We start from the raw sequence: 18,490 nt of genomic DNA, 5'->3' as shown, positions 1-18,490 counted from the left end.
GTGTGGTCCGGATCCGACGGCAATTGTCTACCGGCCAAGGACACTGATCTCTTTGATCTGCCCCCTTCGGTACCACCTTTAGAGTCCTTCCTCCCTGACTCTTGCCCTCATGCCGGGCGACATGGGCACCCAGACTGATGCTCCCTTCCAATACAACACCAACACTGCTCCCCCCAGTTCCTCAACTTACTCATCTCCCATGAGCTCTTCCTCTTCCTCCGCCCTCCCTCCCTCCCTCCCCTACACCCAGAGACAGTCATACTGACCACACATGCGGCCACAAGTGTTCTGTGGTCACGAACTCCGAAATCCCTTTACCTGTTCATGGTCTTTTCTCATTCCCCCTTTTCCTTTGCTTTATGACTCCTAACCCGGGCCTCATGAACCTCTCCATTCTCTCCAACTCTCAGTTTTAGCCCAGGCCATCCTGGCTACGCTCTCCTCCTATATCTGTCTTGACACCCCCCCTGCCATCGGTGAACCAACTCAAGTCCACGCTTGAGGCTCTTACCCCCTCACCCTATGCCAGATGGCAACCCCAAACCTTCCCCCATCCATTCTTTTCACACCTGTTCACATGCTGCAAAATGGGGGCTGGAGGAAATCTCCAAACCACACTAACTGAAAACTGATGTTACAGAATCCTAAGTGGGCCCTTACTACAGCGAGGCAATGCTACACCCCTAATGGAGTCCCTGCCCCACTAATTTTTCCCTCTCGCCTTCCCGGCACCCCTACCTCCACCCTCTCCATGGAGAGCCTGAAAATGTTCTACTTCGCCAAAAACAGGAGGCTGTTTGCCGAGCGCTTCCCCTTCCTCCCAGCCTCCTCACGCCACGGCAATCAGAGGCCTTCAGACTCTCTCTTCTCCTGACCCAGCTTACGGGAAGAGCGTGAACTCTCCTCCTTGCCCAGGCCAGCCCTTCTTCTCCAACACTGCCCTCCCTGTCGTCCACACTCTCACCAATCTATTGGCTGTCTCTCTGCTGGCTACACTTGAACCCGACCTGACCATCACCACTGGCAGAAGGGGGTATGTTCAAGAGATGCTCAGAGGTAGAACTGGACATCGGTGGGGTGAACACAGGCCCGAGCATGGCACCTAGATCGTGAGGCTGAGATGAGGATGGTGGTCGTCCTTGACAGTAACAGAAAAGTCAGGCAGAGTGAAGGGTTGGGCAGAGACGACGAGTTTGGACACGCCTACTGGACAGCCAGTTCAACATGTCCAAGAGGTGGGAGACCAAGTCAGGAGAGAACTTAGGGCTGGATAAGTAGATCTCGGAATCAGAAGCACAGAGATGATATATGAACCCAGAAAGCTGTTGAGGTCACTGAGGTGACTGATACGAGAGAGAAGCAAAGGGAAGAGGGTCTAGGAGAGAGAAGAAAAGAGCAGACGGTCTAGGACAGAGCCCTGGGGGCCACCGGTGGTTAGTGGGCATGACCTACCTGGACCAAAGTTCAGCAAAGGAGACTGAGGCAGAAGGGTCAGAAAGCTAGGAGGAGAAGCTAGTTAGCGGCCAAAGGCACTGTCCCACAGTACTTGGAACTACCAGCAAATCATCTGTTTCAAAAGGCAGCCCGGGGGGGAAAGAGGTGGGAGGTCTTTTAGAATGTCACCATTAGAAATACATGTGCAGTTCCAAGCTCTTCTTCTTGAAGTGACACAGTTACCACAATCCACAGTAGGGAGACAGGTTTGGAATATAACGTTCACTCGCTTTCTTAGGAATTTACTCACTCAGCCAGCAGATGCCTTTCTGACCGATTCCCTCCGCTACTCACTGCCTTTGATGCCATTCGGTCATCTCATTCACGTCCGACCCTTTGGCAAAGATATTGGAGTGGTTTGCCATTTCCCGCTCCCAGATCATTTTCCAGATGAGGAAACTGAGGCAAGTGGGGAGAAATGACTTGACCAGGGTCACCCAGCTAGCAAGTGTCTGAGGCTGGATTTGAACTCAGGAAAATGAGTCTCCCTGAACCCAGGCCTAATGCTCTCTCCTTTGTACAACTATCTGTCTCCACCCCCACCCTGGCCAGCTCCTACTACAGCCTCCTTTTGCTCAAATTCACTTCTGGGGAGGCAGAGTCAAGATGGCGCCATAGAGGCAGTGCAAGTTCAGACCTCTGAAAACCCTTCCTTACCTATTACAAACTAAATGCTCCTAGGGGACTGAAAATCAAACCTAACAACAAGACAAAGCCAAGGAACCCTCCTGCTGGACTCAATTTAAAAGGTATACCCCCAAAAGCCAGAATTCGAGAACACTTGGGTTTAAGGGAAAGGAAGAAAGAAGGTCCTGCCCCCCCACCTAGAGCACTAAGCCTCCAGGGCAGCTGGAACCCCTGGGCAGGCAAAGGTATTGCTCTGGAGGGAGTACCTTGTGGGCAAAGCAGTGCCAGGCTCAGAGCATCGAACACAGGTGGTGGGGAAGCAGTTAGAGAAGAAGTGCAGAGCAGGTAGCCTAGTTGCAGCAGTGGAGGCACTCCATATTGCCCCCCCCAAGGTTTTATCCTCAGGGCAAATCCAGCTCAACCCAGCTGGACTTAATCCCATCAAAGCCTTCAGACAGCAGGGATGCTCAAACTCCAACACCCCTCCCCCACAGACTATGTTGAGAGATTTGCTGACAAAGCTCCAAGGATGAAGGCTGAAAGAAAAGCCCAAAACCACAAAAAAAAATGAGAGGAGCAAGAGCACAGGCAGGGAGTGAAGAAGGGGGTAAATATGAGCAAACAACAGAAAAAGAAAAAAGAAATCACAATCGACAGCTTCTATACAGGCAATGAACAAAGAGCAAACGGAACAGAGAAGGATGAAGGAACACCAAGCAAAAAAGCAGAAAACCCAGCGAATTGGATACAGGCTCTGGAAGAACTCAAAATACAATTCAAAACACAATTAAGATAGGCTAAAGACAACTGGGAAAAGGACTTAAAAAGTAAGATAAATCATCTGGACACAGAGGCACTTGAACTAAAACAAGAAAATAGTGCCTTGAAAGTCAAAATTAACCAGCTTGAAAGATGAGGCAAAGGAGATGAAAGATGAGGCAAAGAAAATGAAAGATGAGACAAAGAAGATGAAAGATGACCTCCAAAGAAAATCAGACCAGAAGGAGGATGACCAAAAAGCCAGAGATGAAATCCAGACTTTAAAATCCAGAATACAACACCTAGAATCAAGTGACTTCACAAGGCAGCAGGACACTATAGAACAAAATCAAAAGAATGAAAAAAATAGAGGAAAATATGAAGCGCCTCATTCACAAAACATAAGATTCAGAAAATTGTTCCAGGAGAAACAACTTAAGAATCATTGGTCTACTGGAAGACCATGACAAAAGAAAAAGCCTGGACATCATACTACAGGAAATTATCCAAGAAAACTGCCCCGATATTCTAGAACAAGAGGAAAAAGTTGAGATTGAAAGAATCCACAGATCACTTCCAATACTTAATCCCCAACTGACAACACCCAAGAATGTTATAGCCAAATTCAAATTCACTTCTGGCTAGTAATTCCACTGACAAGACTAAGGGAAAGAGAGAGGTGGCATGAAAACCCATAAAGCAGAGAGTACCAAGGAGAAGAGAGCATTAGGAACTTTTTTTCAAGGCTAATCTGGTGACAGACTGGAAGGTAACCACAGGAGTTACAGCTGAGAAGGTCCTGAGATATACATTGATTCAGTCCCCTCATTTGATAAGGGAGAAAAAAGAGGCTCAGAGTAGGAAAAGGCACTTGGACGAGGTCACATGGATCCTCGGATTCCAAACCCAGAGCTTTTTCTATACCATCACTTAGAGCCATGGCCTGGAAGAAAAGAGAATGGAGGCAGGACGCAGCCAAAGTATGAGGCAACTCTAACAATCCAAGTGTGAGATCGTGAAGGCCTGCACTAAGGTGGTGGCAACAGGAGCAGAAAAGGACTATCACCAAGGAAGAAGGACTGGGTCTTAGTGACTAGCTTGGGATGAGAAACAGGGGAGTAGGGAGAGTCCAAAAATAACTCTGAGGTTTCTGGCCCAGGTGCCTGGGAGAAGCTGAAGCTATCAGCCAGAGTGTTGGGAAGGGTGTTCGGGTCCCACACTGGGCATGCCACTCATTGCCTCGGTGGAGGCATATCTGTCCCATTACCTGCAGAGTCACAGACTTTCTCAGAAAGCTCAATTCTGATGGAGCGTGATGACTGTGGACCACTTTCCTTGCCTGAAACATGACAGTATCCTGCAGTTGTATGAAGCTTCTTGTTCCAGGTTATGCTGATTTTCTCAGGTAACTAAGGGCAAAGAACAAATGAGGGCAGTCAGGAAAGCGTCCCTAAGCAGATCAGAGCAGGAGTGCACTCTTGCCACCCCTTCCACCCTCTCAACACTGTCACCCAAGCTCCCATGGCCTGCCCCTTTTGTCCCTCAGTGCCTTCCTTTATGTGTGTCTCTCTCTGCTAGAAGCCCCTTTAGGGCAAGGACTTGCCTCACTTTTGTCTTTTTCTCCCTCCTTTTTAATAAGTGCATAACAAATGCCTCTCCTCCCTCTCCCTCTCTCATTCATTCATTCATTCAGCCACTCACTCACTTTCCCCCAACCAAATGGGATTATGACCCAAACAACTGCCCAAAAAAACCTATACTTTAGTCAGAGTGAAATGCTAAGGATGAAGGCATGGAGTGACTCTAGTCCAGGCAGCGGGACTCCAGCTCAGCAGCAGAAGCTCCATATGGCCCTAGTCTCCATCTTGCAAAGCAGCACACTCATGTGCACACGTAAAAGATGATCTGCTTGGGGCACGTGGCATTTTGTTTCAAGTGCCACATATAAAAAGCCTTTCCTCAAGAGGAAAAAAGCGAAAATAAGACCCTCCTGGAGCTCACTGGGAGCTAGGACACAAAGCCAGCTCAGTCTATGAGATTAAGAACCCTTCAATCCAGGACTGGCGAAAAACTCCAAACAGGGTCATGAAGAGTCAGACACAATTAGACAACGACGATGATGACAAAATATAAGACTGTGTGAGGTTCCAGAAGCCAGATGACTACTGCCTGGGAGGATTGCAAAGGGCTTCAAAGAGGAGGTAGTAGAAAAGGAAGAGAAGAGGAGGGAGAAGGCCAGGGGACTAGTGTACGTTTACAGCCCTTCACGGTTTGCAAAGTAGTTCTGATAAATCTCATTTGGTCCTCACAATGACTTTGAGGAGGATCAATAATTCCCTTTTACAGATGAGGAAACTGAGGCTGAGAGTACGTGGGAGGCAGGGAGAGGGGACTCAAACACAGGTTTTCCTGACTCCAAACCAAGCACATTTCAAACTCATGCCTATACGTCACCCTGTCAATGAGTTTTTTCTCCCAGTTTTTCATTTTTTCAGTAACAAGTATTTCTTTTTCTCTCTCTCCCCATATGCCATCAACAACGTGTTCTAGATTTTTGTGAGGAATCAAAGTTTAGCTTCCCCTGTCCCATCTTTCACAATTCCCCAACACACACCCACCACATATGCAGTCATTCATGCCGGTTTCTGTACCACCTTAACCCCCCTAACCCCCTTTGGATCTATGTGCTTTCCATCTTCGGTTCCCTTCATCCAGACTTCTTCCACTACGTTGTGTCTCTGAAATCCTGTCCATCCACCAGGGCCCTGGTCAAGCCCTTCCTCCTGCCTTCCAAAAGTCTTCTTTCCCTGAGAACCTCCTCCAAAGCCCCTTGGCTGGTAGAATGTGTGCTGCTATCTGATCTCTGATATATTGTGTCCACTGGCCTACCCAGCATCCCCCTGAGGGCACAAAGTCCCATGTTTCCCACTCTGTACCCCCACCCACCCTTTCACCAAGTGACAGCCTCTACCTGCTCCCTAAAGATGGAGGAATTATATAAGTGATACATCTTGGCAGTCAGCTCCTCCTTCTTCAGATGAAAGTACTTGACGTAGTCCGATGAGGGACTGGACAGCTCAGCAAAGAAGCAGTCGGCCACCCGGCATGTCTTCTTCCTGCAGAGATAAACTCCCATCAGTTTGGCTAACGACCAAAATCATTGTCTACCATTTGATCCCCAACACGTTCCTTCTCCTGTCTGAAGTCTAGACCTCAGCTCCTGCCTCACCTTCCTAGCCCCCAGCCCATTTCCCCCTGCATCCATCCTTTCCCTTCCCACAGGCCACACAGACCTTGACCTCTGTTGGCGAACTTATGGCACATGTGCTGGGGGGGGGCTTCTCCCTCCCCCCTCTCCACATGCATGCCTGAGGACATTACTCACATGATCCGCCTAGCAGCCCAATGGGAGTGCTTCCTCCCTCCCCTACCTGGGCTAAGGTGGCAGGCTCACATGTGTAAAACTTAAAATTTCTTAGACTTATAAATGTTGGAAATTTCACTATTGGGAAATTTCATACTTGAAAAATTTCCTACTGATAGTCTATTGGAATGTGAACCCCCTTGGCACGGAAGGGTCCTTCTCCTCCCTACTTAAGATTACTTTAGGACAGAAACCTTTTGCTAAACAATGGAAAGGGCTTTGACCTATGCTTAAGCATAGAACAGGAAGTTCTTTGAGTCATGATTGATTTTAGAATTAATACAATAGAGATACTTGGAATGACAGAACCAGGTCTTGGAAAATACAATCTCCACCCTACTCAGAGTAAAAGGATTTAGGAAGGGCTGCAGCAAAGGATCAAGATTTAATTATTTGAGAATATGACCTTCAACAGACATGTGCAAAGCCACAGACCTCTGGGCGGTCCTGGGTTAAGCTAGAGCCACCATTGGCACAGGGAAGACATGGACAGTGATTGGTAGATGTGAGAACTGAGGGGAGGGAGCTTAGATGGTTTCCTTAAAGATAGCGGGGTGTGAGGACTAGGGGGAGTTGGAGAGGTTTTGCTCTGAGAGGTGGTGCTCTGAGAAGGCTTGCTCTGAAGGAGGCTGGAGATGGAGGCCCCTGAGACTGTTTCTCCATTTTGGTCACATGAGTGATAGGGACTGATCTCTTTTCTTTGCCTCAGCTATCTAAGGACTTGGGCCTTTTGGCCCAGCCTAAACAGAGGGGGTATTTAAGCCCTATTCCCTTCTCTCCCCTTTCTCTCTCTCTCTCTCTCTCTCTCTCTCTCTCTCTCTCTCTCTCTCTCTCTCTCTCTCTCATACCCTTCTTCCTCCTGTTTGTCATTAAAAACTCCATAAAAGGTTGACAGCTGACGAGTTTTCATTTAGGAATTACATAGCTGAATTCCTTGGCGACCTTAAATTAATATATATCAGTCTTTTAAAGTGATTTCCTTGTCACATATGCAGTGTGAGGGTTGCAGTTTGGGTACTAGGTCTCTAAAAGGTTCACAATCACTTGCCTAGACCCTTCAAGCATCACCCAGAAGAAACCCTTCAGAAATGTCACTTACATTGAATGCAGTCATGTTTTGGAGGACATGGCCAATGGGGGAATTAGTTTTGTTTGATGATGTATGTTTGTCGCAATTGTTTTTTTCTTTTTTTTCACATGGGAAGGGGGAAAGGGGAGAAGGAATTGAAAGGGAGAGAGAATCAATTTGTAATGGAAGAAAACAAAGTTCAATTCACAAAAACCAAAGGCTCAATCTAACAGGCAGGAAGAAAATTGCTACAAAGTCCTAGAGATTCTGGACCAATAGATCATGAGATGCTGCATAGTCTGGATTAACAGGGTATTACCAGTCTTGGTACCTTTTTTAGCTTTGGTCACTTTGGGGGCACCCTTTGGGAATATGCCTACTGTAAACCTAAAATTTCCTTAGACTTATAAATGTTGGAAATTTCACCATTGGGATATTTCATACTTGGAAAATTTCTTAATGATAGTCTATTGGAATGGGAACCCCATTGGCATGGGAGGTTCCTTCTCTTCCCTTCTTAAGATTACTTTAGGACAGAGACCCTTTGCTGAACAATGGAAAGGACTTTGACCTATGCTTAAGCATAGAACAGGAATTTCTTTGAGTCTTGATTGATTTTAGAATTGATACAATGGAGATACTCCACCCTATTCAGTCCTAATAGGATTGAGTAAGGGCTGCAGCCTAGATCAAAATTTAATTATTCCAATCTCTATCATACTCAAGTTAACAGGATTTAGAAAGGGCTGTAACAAAGGAGTAAAGATTTAATCATTTGAAAAATATGACCTTCAACCGACATGTGCAAAAGCCAGAAACCTCTGGGCGGTCCTGGGTTAAGCGAGAGCCTCCATTGACAGGGAAATTGATGAAGAGTGATTGGTAGATGTGAGGACTGAGGGGAGGCAACTTGGATGGTGTCCTTAAAGATAGGAGGGTCTGGAGGAGAGGGGTAGAGTTTTTGGGTCGGTGTGGTTCCTGGGCTCTGAGGAAGCTTGCTCTGAAGGAAGCTGAAGGTGGGGGCCTCTGAGACTGTTTCTCCATTTTGGACACGTGAGTAATAGGGACTGATCTCTTTTCTTTGCCCCAGCTATCTAAGGGCTTGGGCCTTTTGGCCCAGCCTAAACAGAAGGGGTATTTAAGCCCTATTCCCTTCTCTCCCCTTTCTCTCTCTATATATATATCTCTAATTCCTTTCTTGCTCCTATTGTAATTAAACTCCAAAAAAGGCTGACGGCTGACTTGAGTTTTTCATTTAGGAATTACATAGCTGATTCCTTGGCGACCTTAAATTAATATATATCAGTCTTTTAAAGTGATTCCCTTGTAACACTACATTATAATACTTTCTAAAAATGGAAAAAGAAATTATGATGTTGTTATGGCTGTGAAACCTGGACTTCCAATTTCTTATGCATTCCTGTCCTCTCCCAGAGGCATTCTGTCCCAACCTATACCCACTTCCTCATTTCCCATCAACTAGACGCTAGAATGCAATCCATGCTCCCCAAGTGAAGTGCTACCCCCATCTGTCACCAAACTCTGATGAGGCATCTACTGTGTACTAAGCACCATGGAAACAAAATATCTCCCAGAGCTCACCATCAAACAACAATGTCCATGGGAGGGATCTACCACCGCGATGTCCAAGAGCATAGAATGAGAGAAGATGGAAGGTAAGCATCAGAGGACCAGCTGTATGGTTAGCCAATTAGCAGTCATATGGCAGACTGAAGTGGAAGAATCATAAGCAAGGACAAATTCAATGCCAGTTTCAGACAAAGCAGATGATGTGAGATGGCCCAGGGATAGAGGCCTACATAGAGCTGGGCAGCAATGATGACAGGTCAGAGAAACTGGATTCTAGAAGATCTCAGGATCATAGAGTTGGAGCTGGAAGGGTCCTTAGAGACCATCAAGTCAAACTCCTTCATTTTAGAGATAAGGAAACTGAGGCACTGAGCAGTTAAGCAAGTTGCTGGCCCACAAACATACAGTCATTTAACCCATCTCTTTAAGCCCAACTGATGTGATTTGCAGTCACACAGAGACAGGATTTGAACTAGGGGGCTCTAACTCTCCAACCTCCCAACCATTCACCAAAAAGCCTTCTCACCTTGGAAGATCCTTCCTGCCCCTGGAGCCCCTTCCTCTGATTGGTCAATCTCTCCCAGAACTTCCAGGTGAAGGAAGGGCCCAGGACCCATTCCTGACACCATCCCCCCATTTCAGCTGCCTTTCCCCATTAGAATGTAAGTTTCCTGAGGGCAGAGACTATCTCCCCAGTGCTTAGCCCAGTGCCTGGCACATAGTAGGGATATATCTCCCAATTATATTTTTTCTTAAACTCTTACTTTCCATCTTAGTATCAGTTCTAGATAGAAGAGAGGCAAGAGTTAGGCAATCGGGGTTCAGTGATTTGCCCAGTCACACAGCTAGGACGTAGCTGATTTGAACCCAGGTCCTCCAGACTTCTGGCCAGGCACTGTGCTACCTAGCTGTCCCACCCAATTACATTCTAACCTTGCCCCCTTGGAGTAGCAGAAGGAAGTGATGTTTAATGTGAGATGCATGAAGCCAAGAATCTTTTCCTACTACTTTGATCGATGAGACAAAGGTTGGCACTAGAGAAAAAGTGCCAGGCTGAAGTGTATGTGAAATTGATCACTTCAACGGGGGAGGGGGCCCAGGAGTGAAATTGAGAGGAGGAGAAGACTCTAGCTGGGAGAGCATGTCTCTCGGTCTAGTGACACTGAAGAGAGAAGTTGGGAAAAAGACTTTCTCCTGAAGGTTATCCACTTTTCCTGTGGGTGCCTGGAAATCTTTCCCCCCAACACTTCTCAATTGAAGGGACTTTCTGAAGAGAAACCTGAGCAGACTTTACCTCAGCTCCTGTTGCCTTGGGGTGAGTCAACCTGACTTTCTCTCAGGGGGCTCAGGCTGCCAAGGCCCGAGTTCCCCCCAAACTCAAAGAGGGAGGGGAAAGGGTTTAGAGACAGTTACCCCCTTTTCCCATTCTTCCCTGCTCGTTATTCCTTTAGTATTATCTGACTGAGTTAACATTAAAAGTTATCTGTTCCCCAAGCTGAGTGTGAGTGAACAGATCAAGGGGAGACCTTTTGGTCTTGAGTAGTGGAGGGGGGACAAAAGGGACAAGAGTGAATTGGGGAGAGCAGCTTTAGCTAAGGAGGGAAGGCAGAAGGGGGAAAATCTTGAAACCCCCTCTCCTCTCTCTGAGCCAACCTGTTACATCTGCTGTCTCCCCTGAACCCTGCTTTAAGAAGGTGTTCTCCTCTCTTTCCCCCTCTCCATACCTAAAATCCAAACTTCCCTCGGGGTACAAAAACTTCCTTCTCTTTTCTTTTATTTTTTTTTAAACAGAGTGAACAGTGACAAACTATAGGATGAAATGAAAAGACATAAATATGTATACAGATATATGTATGCATAAATACATATATATGTGTGTATATTATTGTAGTCTCTCGGTAACCGAGGATGACGATTGTCTTTGTGTGTTTTTCTGCACAAAGACACTTGTGCATGAAGATTTAAGTGGAAAAGTCGATGCACAGAGACAGCCCCACTCTCTCGGCGTTGGAAGCCTGGGTCCATTGGCACGAAAAGTCGTTACACCTGGAGACTTCCTCAGCTGCATTGGATGGCTGTGTAGGTGAGCAAAGCCCTAGTTCACCAGGGGTCGACGATGACCTGATGGCTACCCTCACAAGGTTTAGCCAGCCTGTCGAAGCCGTTGCCCGGGGTGTGGCCGCTGCCGCTGCCGCTGCCGCATGCTAGCAGCTACTAGGAGCCACAAGTGAGAGCTGGGTGTCAGGTGAGGGTCAGAGGCTGGAGAGCTGCCCTAGGAGGGCACGACAAGCCCTCCATACCAAAGATATTACTCCTCCCTGAGCACCCCATACACCCCATGTGTGTATATATATGCATATATACATATATCTATATCTATCTATCTATCTATCTATCTCTCTATATATATATATACACACACAACTGGAGCTAAAAAAAGAGGTTAATACTAAAAGAAATGGGAAAAGAAACTGAAGGGGGTAAATTTATATGTCACAAAGAAGCACATGGCAGGAGGGGGGGAGAACATCAATACACTGGAAGGGTAAAGAGGTTGGAGATAGGAAATACTCAACTCGTGCATTGAAATTGACCCAAAGGGGGCAGCTCGGTAGCTCAGTGGATTGAGAGCTAGGCCTAGAGACGGGAGATCCTAGGTTCAAATCTGGCCTCAGACACTTCCCAGTTGTGTGACCCTGGGCAAGTCACTTGACCCCCATTGCCTAGGGCTTACCACTCTTCTGCCTTGGAGCCAATACACAGTATTGACTCCAAGACAGAAGGTAAGGGTTTAAAAAAAATTGACCCAGAGAGGGAAGAACAATCCAATCCATTAGTTCAGAGAACTAATTTGTGCCCTATAGGGAAGTAGAAAGGTAACAAACGGACGAGTGGATTGGGAAGCAGTACAAGGGAGGGAGAGGGTGGGGGGTAGTTTAAAAAGACTGTAAAGAAAATAAGGATGGAATAAGAAGGGAAGGGGGCAGAAAGGGAAGTAAAATAAGGGTGGGAACTAGGGGGACTGATTATAAACAAACATTGGTGTAGAAGGAAATAGTGAAAGAAGAAAAGGCAGGACTAGGAGCAGAAATCAACATGCTGGGAAATACACAGCTGGTAATCATAACTCTGAATGTGAATGCAATGAACTCACCCATAAAAAGCAAGCGAATAGCAGAGTGGATTAGAATCCAAAACCCTAACATACGTTGTCTGCAAGAAACACACATGAGGAAGGTAGCTACGCCTAGGGTGAAAGTAAGAGGATGGAGCCAAATCTATTGGGCATCAAATAATAAAAAGAAGGCAGGAGTCACAATCATGATATCTAACAAAGCCAAAGTAAAAATAATCTGATTAAAAGGGATAGGGAAGGTAATTACATCGTGATAAAAGGGGGTATAGACAATGAGGAAATATCAGTACTCAACATGTATACACCAAATGGCATAGCATCCAAATTTCTAAAGGAGAAACTAGTGGCTCTCAAGGATGAAATAGCAAAACAATACTAGTGGGAGACTTGAACCTTTGTCTATCAGAACTAGATGAATAAAACCAAAAAATAAATAAGAAAGAGGTAAGAGAAGTGAATGAAATTTTAGAAAAATTAGTTAGTATATATGTGGAGAAAAATAAATAGGGACAAAAAGGAATACACCTTCTTCTCAGCACCACATGGAACATTCACAAAGATTGACCCTACATTAGGTCACAGAAACATGGCACAGAAATGCAGAAAAGCAGAAATAATAAATGCAGCCTTTTCAGATCACAAGGCAATAAAAATAATAATTAGTAAAGGTACATGGAGAGACAAATCAAAAATTAATTGGAAATTAAACAATATGATTCTCCAAAATTGACTAAAGAACAAATCATAGAAACAATTAATAATTTCACCGAGGAAAATGACAATGGCGAGCCATCCTTTCAAACCTTTTGGGATGCAGCCAAAGTGGTACTCAGAGGTAAATTCATATCCCTGAGTGCATATATTAACAAACTAGGGAGAGCAGAGATCAATCAATTGGAAATGCAAATAAAAAAAACTCAAAAGCAATCAAATTAAAAACCCCAGCAGAAAACCAAACTAGAAATCCTAAAAATTAAGGGAGAAATTAATAAAATCGAAAGTGATAGAACTATTGATTTAATAAATAAGACAAGAAGCTGGTACTTTGAAAAAACAAACAAAATAGACAAAGTACTGGTCAATCTAACTTAAAAAAGGAAAGAAGAAAAGCAAATTAACAGCATCAAAGACGAAAAGGGGGACATCACCTCCAATGAAGAGGAAATTAAGGCAATCATTAAAAATTACTTTGCCCAATTATATGGCAATAAATACACCAATTTAGGTGATATGGATGAATATATACAAAAATACAAACTGCCTAGACTAACAGAAGAAGAAATAGAATTCTTAAATAATTCCATATTAGAAAATGAAATCCAACAAGCCATCAAAGAACTTCCTAAGAAAAAATCCCCAGGGCCTGATGGATTCACCAGTGAATTCTATCAAACATTCAGAGAACAGTTAACCCCAATACTATACAAACTATTTGAATTTGACATAATAAGCAAAGAGGGAGTTCTACCAAACTCTTTTTATGACATAAACATGGTACTGATTCCAAAACCAGGCAGGTCAAAAACAGAGAAAGAAAATTATAGACCAATCTCCCTAATGAATATAGATGCAAAAATCTTAAATAGGATACTAGCAAAAAGACTCCAGCAAATGATCAGAAGGGTCATCCACTATGATCAGGTAGGATTCATGCCAGGAATTCAAGGATGGTTCAATATAAGGAAAACCATCCACATAATTGACCATATTAACAAGCAAACTGACAAAAATCACATGATTATCTCAATAAATGCAGAAAAAGCCTTTGATAAAATACAACACCCATTCCTATTGAAAACACTAGAAAGTATAGTAATAGAAGGGCCTTTCCTAAAAATAATAAAAAGTATCTATCTAAAACCATCAGCAAACATCATCTGCAATGGGGATAAACTCGAAGCCTTCCCAATAAGATCAGGAGTAAAACAAGGATGCCCAATATCGCCTTTATTATTTAATATTGTACTAGAAACACTAGCTGTAGCAATTAGAGAAGGAAAAAATTGACGGTATTAAAATTGGCAATGAGGAGGCCAAGCTGTCACTCTTTGTGGATGATATGATGATTTACTTAAAGAATCCTAGAAAATCAACCAAAAAGCTAGTTGAAATAATCAACAACTTTAGCAAAGTTGCAGGATACAAAATAAACCCACATAAGTCATCAGCATTTCAATATATCTCCAACCCAGTTCAGCAGCAAGAATTCGAAAGAGAAATTCCATTTAAAATCACCCTAGACAATATAAAATACTTAGGAATCTATCTGCCAAGACAAACACAGGAACTATATGAACACAACTACAAAACACTCTCCACGCAATTAAAACTAGATCTAAACAATTGGAAAAACATTGATTGCTCATGGGTGGGACGAGCTAACATAATAAAAATGACCATCCTACCCAAACTTATTTACTTATTTAGTGCCATACCCATAGAACTACCAAAAAACTTTTTGGCTGAATTAGAAAAAATCATAACAAAGTTCATTTGGAAGAACAAAAAATCAAGGATATCCACAGAAATAATGAAAAAAAATACAAAGGAAGGTGGCCTTGCAGTCCCAGATCTCAAACTATATTATAAAGCAGTGGTCATCAAAACAATTTGGTACTGGCTAAGAGATAGAAAGGAGAATCAGTGGAATAGACTTAGGGTAAATGACCTCAGCAAGACAGTCTATAACAAACCCAAAGACCCCAGCTTTGGGGACAAAAATCCACTATTTGATAAAAACTGCTGGGAAAATTGGAAGACAGTGTGGGAGAAATTAGGTTTGGATCAACACCTCACACCCTACACCAAGATAAACTCACAATGGATGAATGACTTGAATATAAAGAAGGAAACTATAAGCAAATTAGGTGAACACAGAATAGTATACATGTCAGACCTTTGGGAAGGGAAAGATTTTAAAACAGAGCAAGACTTAGAAAGAATCACAAAATATAAAACAAATAATTTTCACTACATCAAATGAAAAAGTTTCTGTACAAACAAAACCAATGTAACCAAAATGAGAAGGGAAACAACAAATTGGGAAAAAATCTTCATAACCAAAACCTCTGCCAAAGGTCTAATCACTCAAATTTATAAAGAGTTAAACCAGTTGTACAAAAAATCAAGCCATTCCCCAATTGATAAATGGGCAAGGGACATGGATAGGCAGTTCTCAGATAAAGAAATCAAAACTATTAATAAGCACATGAAAAAGTGTTCTAAATCTCTTATAATCAGAGAGATGCAAATCAAAACAACTCTGAGGTATCACCTCACACCTAGCAGATTGGCTAACATAACAGCAAAGGAAAGTAATGAATACTGGAGGGGATGTGGCAAAGTAGGGCCATTAATTCATTGCTGGTGGAGTTGTGAACTGATCCAACCATTCTGGAAGGCAATTTGGAACTATGCCCAAAGGGCGACAAAGAATATCTACCCTTTGACCCAGCCATAGCCCTGCTGCGTCTGTACCCCAAAGAGATAATGGACAAAAAGACTTGTACAAGAATATTCATAGCTGCTCTCTTTGTGGTGGCCAAAAATTGGGAAATGAGGGGCTGCCCTTCAATTGGGGAATGGCTGAACAAACTGTGGTATATGTTGGTGATGGAATACTATTGTGCTAAAAGGAATAATAAAGTGAAGGAATTCCATGGAGAATGGAACAACCTCCAGGAAGTGATGCAGAGCGAGAGGAGCAGAACCAGGAGAACATTGTACACAGAGACTAATACACTGTGGTATAATCGAACGTAATGGACTTCTCCATTAGTGGGGGTGCAATGTCCCTGAACAACTTGCAGGGATCCAGGAGAAAAAAACACTATTCATAAGCAAAGGATAAACTATGAGAGTGGAAACACCGAGGAAAAGCAACTGCCTGAATACAGCGGTTGAGGGGACATGACAGAGGAGAGACTCTAAATGAACACTCTAATGCAAATATTATCAACATAGCAATGGGTTCAAATCAAGAAAACATGTAATGCCCAGTGGATTTAAGCATCGGCTATGGGTGGTGGGGGGGGGGGGAGGAAAAGAAAATGATCTATGTCTTTAATGAATAATGCTTGGAAATGATCAAATAAAATATATATTTTTAAAAATAGGCAATGGACATGAATAGGCAGTTCTCAGATAAAGAAATCAAAACTATTAATAAGCACATGAAAAAGTGTTCTAAATCTCTTATAATCAGAGAGATGCAAATCAAAACAACTCTGAGGTATCACCTCACACCTAGCAGATTAGCTAACATGACAGCAAAGGAAAATAATGAATGCTGGAGGGGATGTGGCAAAGTAGGGACATTAATTCATTGCTGGTGGGATTGTGAATTGATCCAACCATTCTGGAGGGCAATTTGGAACTATGCCCAAAGGGCAATAAAAGACTGTCTGCCCTTTGATCCAGCCATAGCACTGCTGGGTTTGTACCCCAAAGAGATAATAAGGAAAAAAGACTTGTACAAGAATATTCATAGCTGAGCTCTTTGTGGTGGCCAAAAATTGGAAAATGAGAGGATGCCCTTCAATTGGGGAATGGCTGAACAAATTATGGTATATGTTGGTGATAGAATACTATTGTGCTAAAAGGAATAATAAAGTGGAGCAATTCCATGGAGACTGGAACAACCTCCAGGAAGTGATGCAGAGTGAGAGGAGCAGAGCCAGGAGAACATTATACACAGAGACTGATACACTGTGGTACAATCGAATGTAATAGACTTCTCCATTAGTGGCAATGCAATTTCCCTGAACAATCTGCAGGGATCTAGGAAAAAAAACACTATCCTCAAGCAGAGGACAAACTGTGGGAGTAAAAAAACCGAGGAAAGGAAACTGCTTGACTACAGGGGTGGAGGGGATATGATTGAGGGGAAACTCTAAATGAACACCCTAATGCAAAAACCAATAACATGGAAATGGGTTCAAATCAAGAACACATGTTATACCCAGTGGAATCACGCGTTGGCTAGGGGAGGGGTGGCGGGAGGGGGGGGCAGGAAAAGAAAATTATCTCTGTTTCCAATGAATAATCTATGAAAATGACCAAATAAAATAATGTTTAAAAACTTTTTTAAAAAGGCCAAGAAACCAAATTCATATGAATGCACAGACTCTACAGTAGGGCTCAGCATTGAAGCTATGTGGGATTTGGGCATTTCCACACTATAAGGGGGTTAAAAAGCTTCCACCAAAATGCAAGCTGATCTATCCTCCCCCACCCCACCTATGGAGCCAGAGTCAGAGCCAGTGCTCGATAGAATCAGTGAGTGAGCAAGGGGCACCTCTAGAGCAAGTGAGGGGAACCTCTAGGTCTTTGGCAGCAGACTAAGACCAGCAAAGACCTTCCCCTGAGAGCAGTTAGACCTGAAACCCCAGCAGGCTGAAGACTGTAAACCTTGGGCACCCTCAGGGAGATAGCACAGAGAAAGGCAGCAAACAGTAGAAGCTGCAGAGACTCAAGAGGTGGCCTCAAGCAAAAACCTTTCTCCTTAGCTCCATACATAGAGATCCTGCCTTCCTCACTCAGATTTCTGACTGTAAAGTGAAGGAAAAACCACCATAGTGATGGCAAACAGTTCCTAGGAAAAACAACTTCGAGATCTCTGGAAATCCTTCCCTACCAAACTCAAACTATATGCTCCTAAGGCACCGAAATTCAAAACAAACAACAGCATAGACCCTGGGAATCCTCCTCCTGGACCTGGACCTGGACCTGGATCAAAAGGTACGCCCCCCCAAAAGCCAGAACACGAGATCACTCGGACCTAAGGGGTAGGCAGAAGGAAGGTCCCAGGACCCAACCCCCCAACCCAGAGCACTGAGTCCAAGGCAGCAGAGGGAACCTCAGAGCCTCAGGACCGGCTATCCTGAAGGCTGCTTCCTGAAAACAACCTGACCCAGTCAAGGGGGCACTGAGACAGCAGGAAAACAGAGAGAGACAGGGGGGGGGAGCCTGTAGCCCCCTGACCAGATCCTTCCATCTGAGTCTCACTGAAGGTCCCTGCCTCAGGGCATACTCAGTCCGAGGTTAATCCTATCACCAGCCCTCAGAGCTCCAGGAAGCCACGGCCCCTCACCCCTCAGAGAGCAGGGTCCTTTGAAACAACAGTAACCCTCAGGGCTGGCAAAAGGGCCTCAGGAGCTGGCTATTCTGAAGGCCGCTTCCTGAAAACAACCTGACCCAGTCGTGGGGGCACCCAGACAGCAGGGAAACAGAGAGAGACGGGGGGAGCCTGCAGCCACCTGGCTGGATCCTTCCATCTGAGTCTCACGGAAGGTCTGCCTCAAAGCATACTCAGTTCAACCCAGAGAAAGTTAATCTTATCAGGAGCCCTCAGAGCTCCGGGAAGCCGAGGCCCCTCCCCCCTCAGAGTGCT

General features: G+C 44.3%; 1 long non-coding RNA gene across 1 annotated transcript in view; it reads right to left on the bottom strand.

Annotated features, from left to right (window-relative positions):
* Positions 1 to 3,281: 3,281 nt before the first annotated feature.
* LOC130456120 (uncharacterized) overlaps positions 3,282 to 18,490 on the bottom strand; it is a 32,143-nt gene continuing 16,934 nt past the window's right edge. Inside the window, exons 2-3 of the long non-coding RNA XR_008914604.1 lie at positions 5,852 to 5,996; positions 3,282 to 4,289 (exon numbers count right to left, since the gene is read on the bottom strand). This is a non-coding gene — a long non-coding RNA (uncharacterized LOC130456120). The remainder of the gene's footprint in view (positions 4,290 to 5,851; positions 5,997 to 18,490) is intronic.

Source organism: Monodelphis domestica, chromosome X (assembly GCF_027887165.1).
Source record: "Monodelphis domestica isolate mMonDom1 chromosome X, mMonDom1.pri, whole genome shotgun sequence".
Lineage (NCBI taxonomy): Eukaryota > Metazoa > Chordata > Mammalia > Didelphimorphia > Didelphidae > Monodelphis > Monodelphis domestica.
This window is presented reverse-complemented; position numbering and strand designations above follow the sequence as displayed.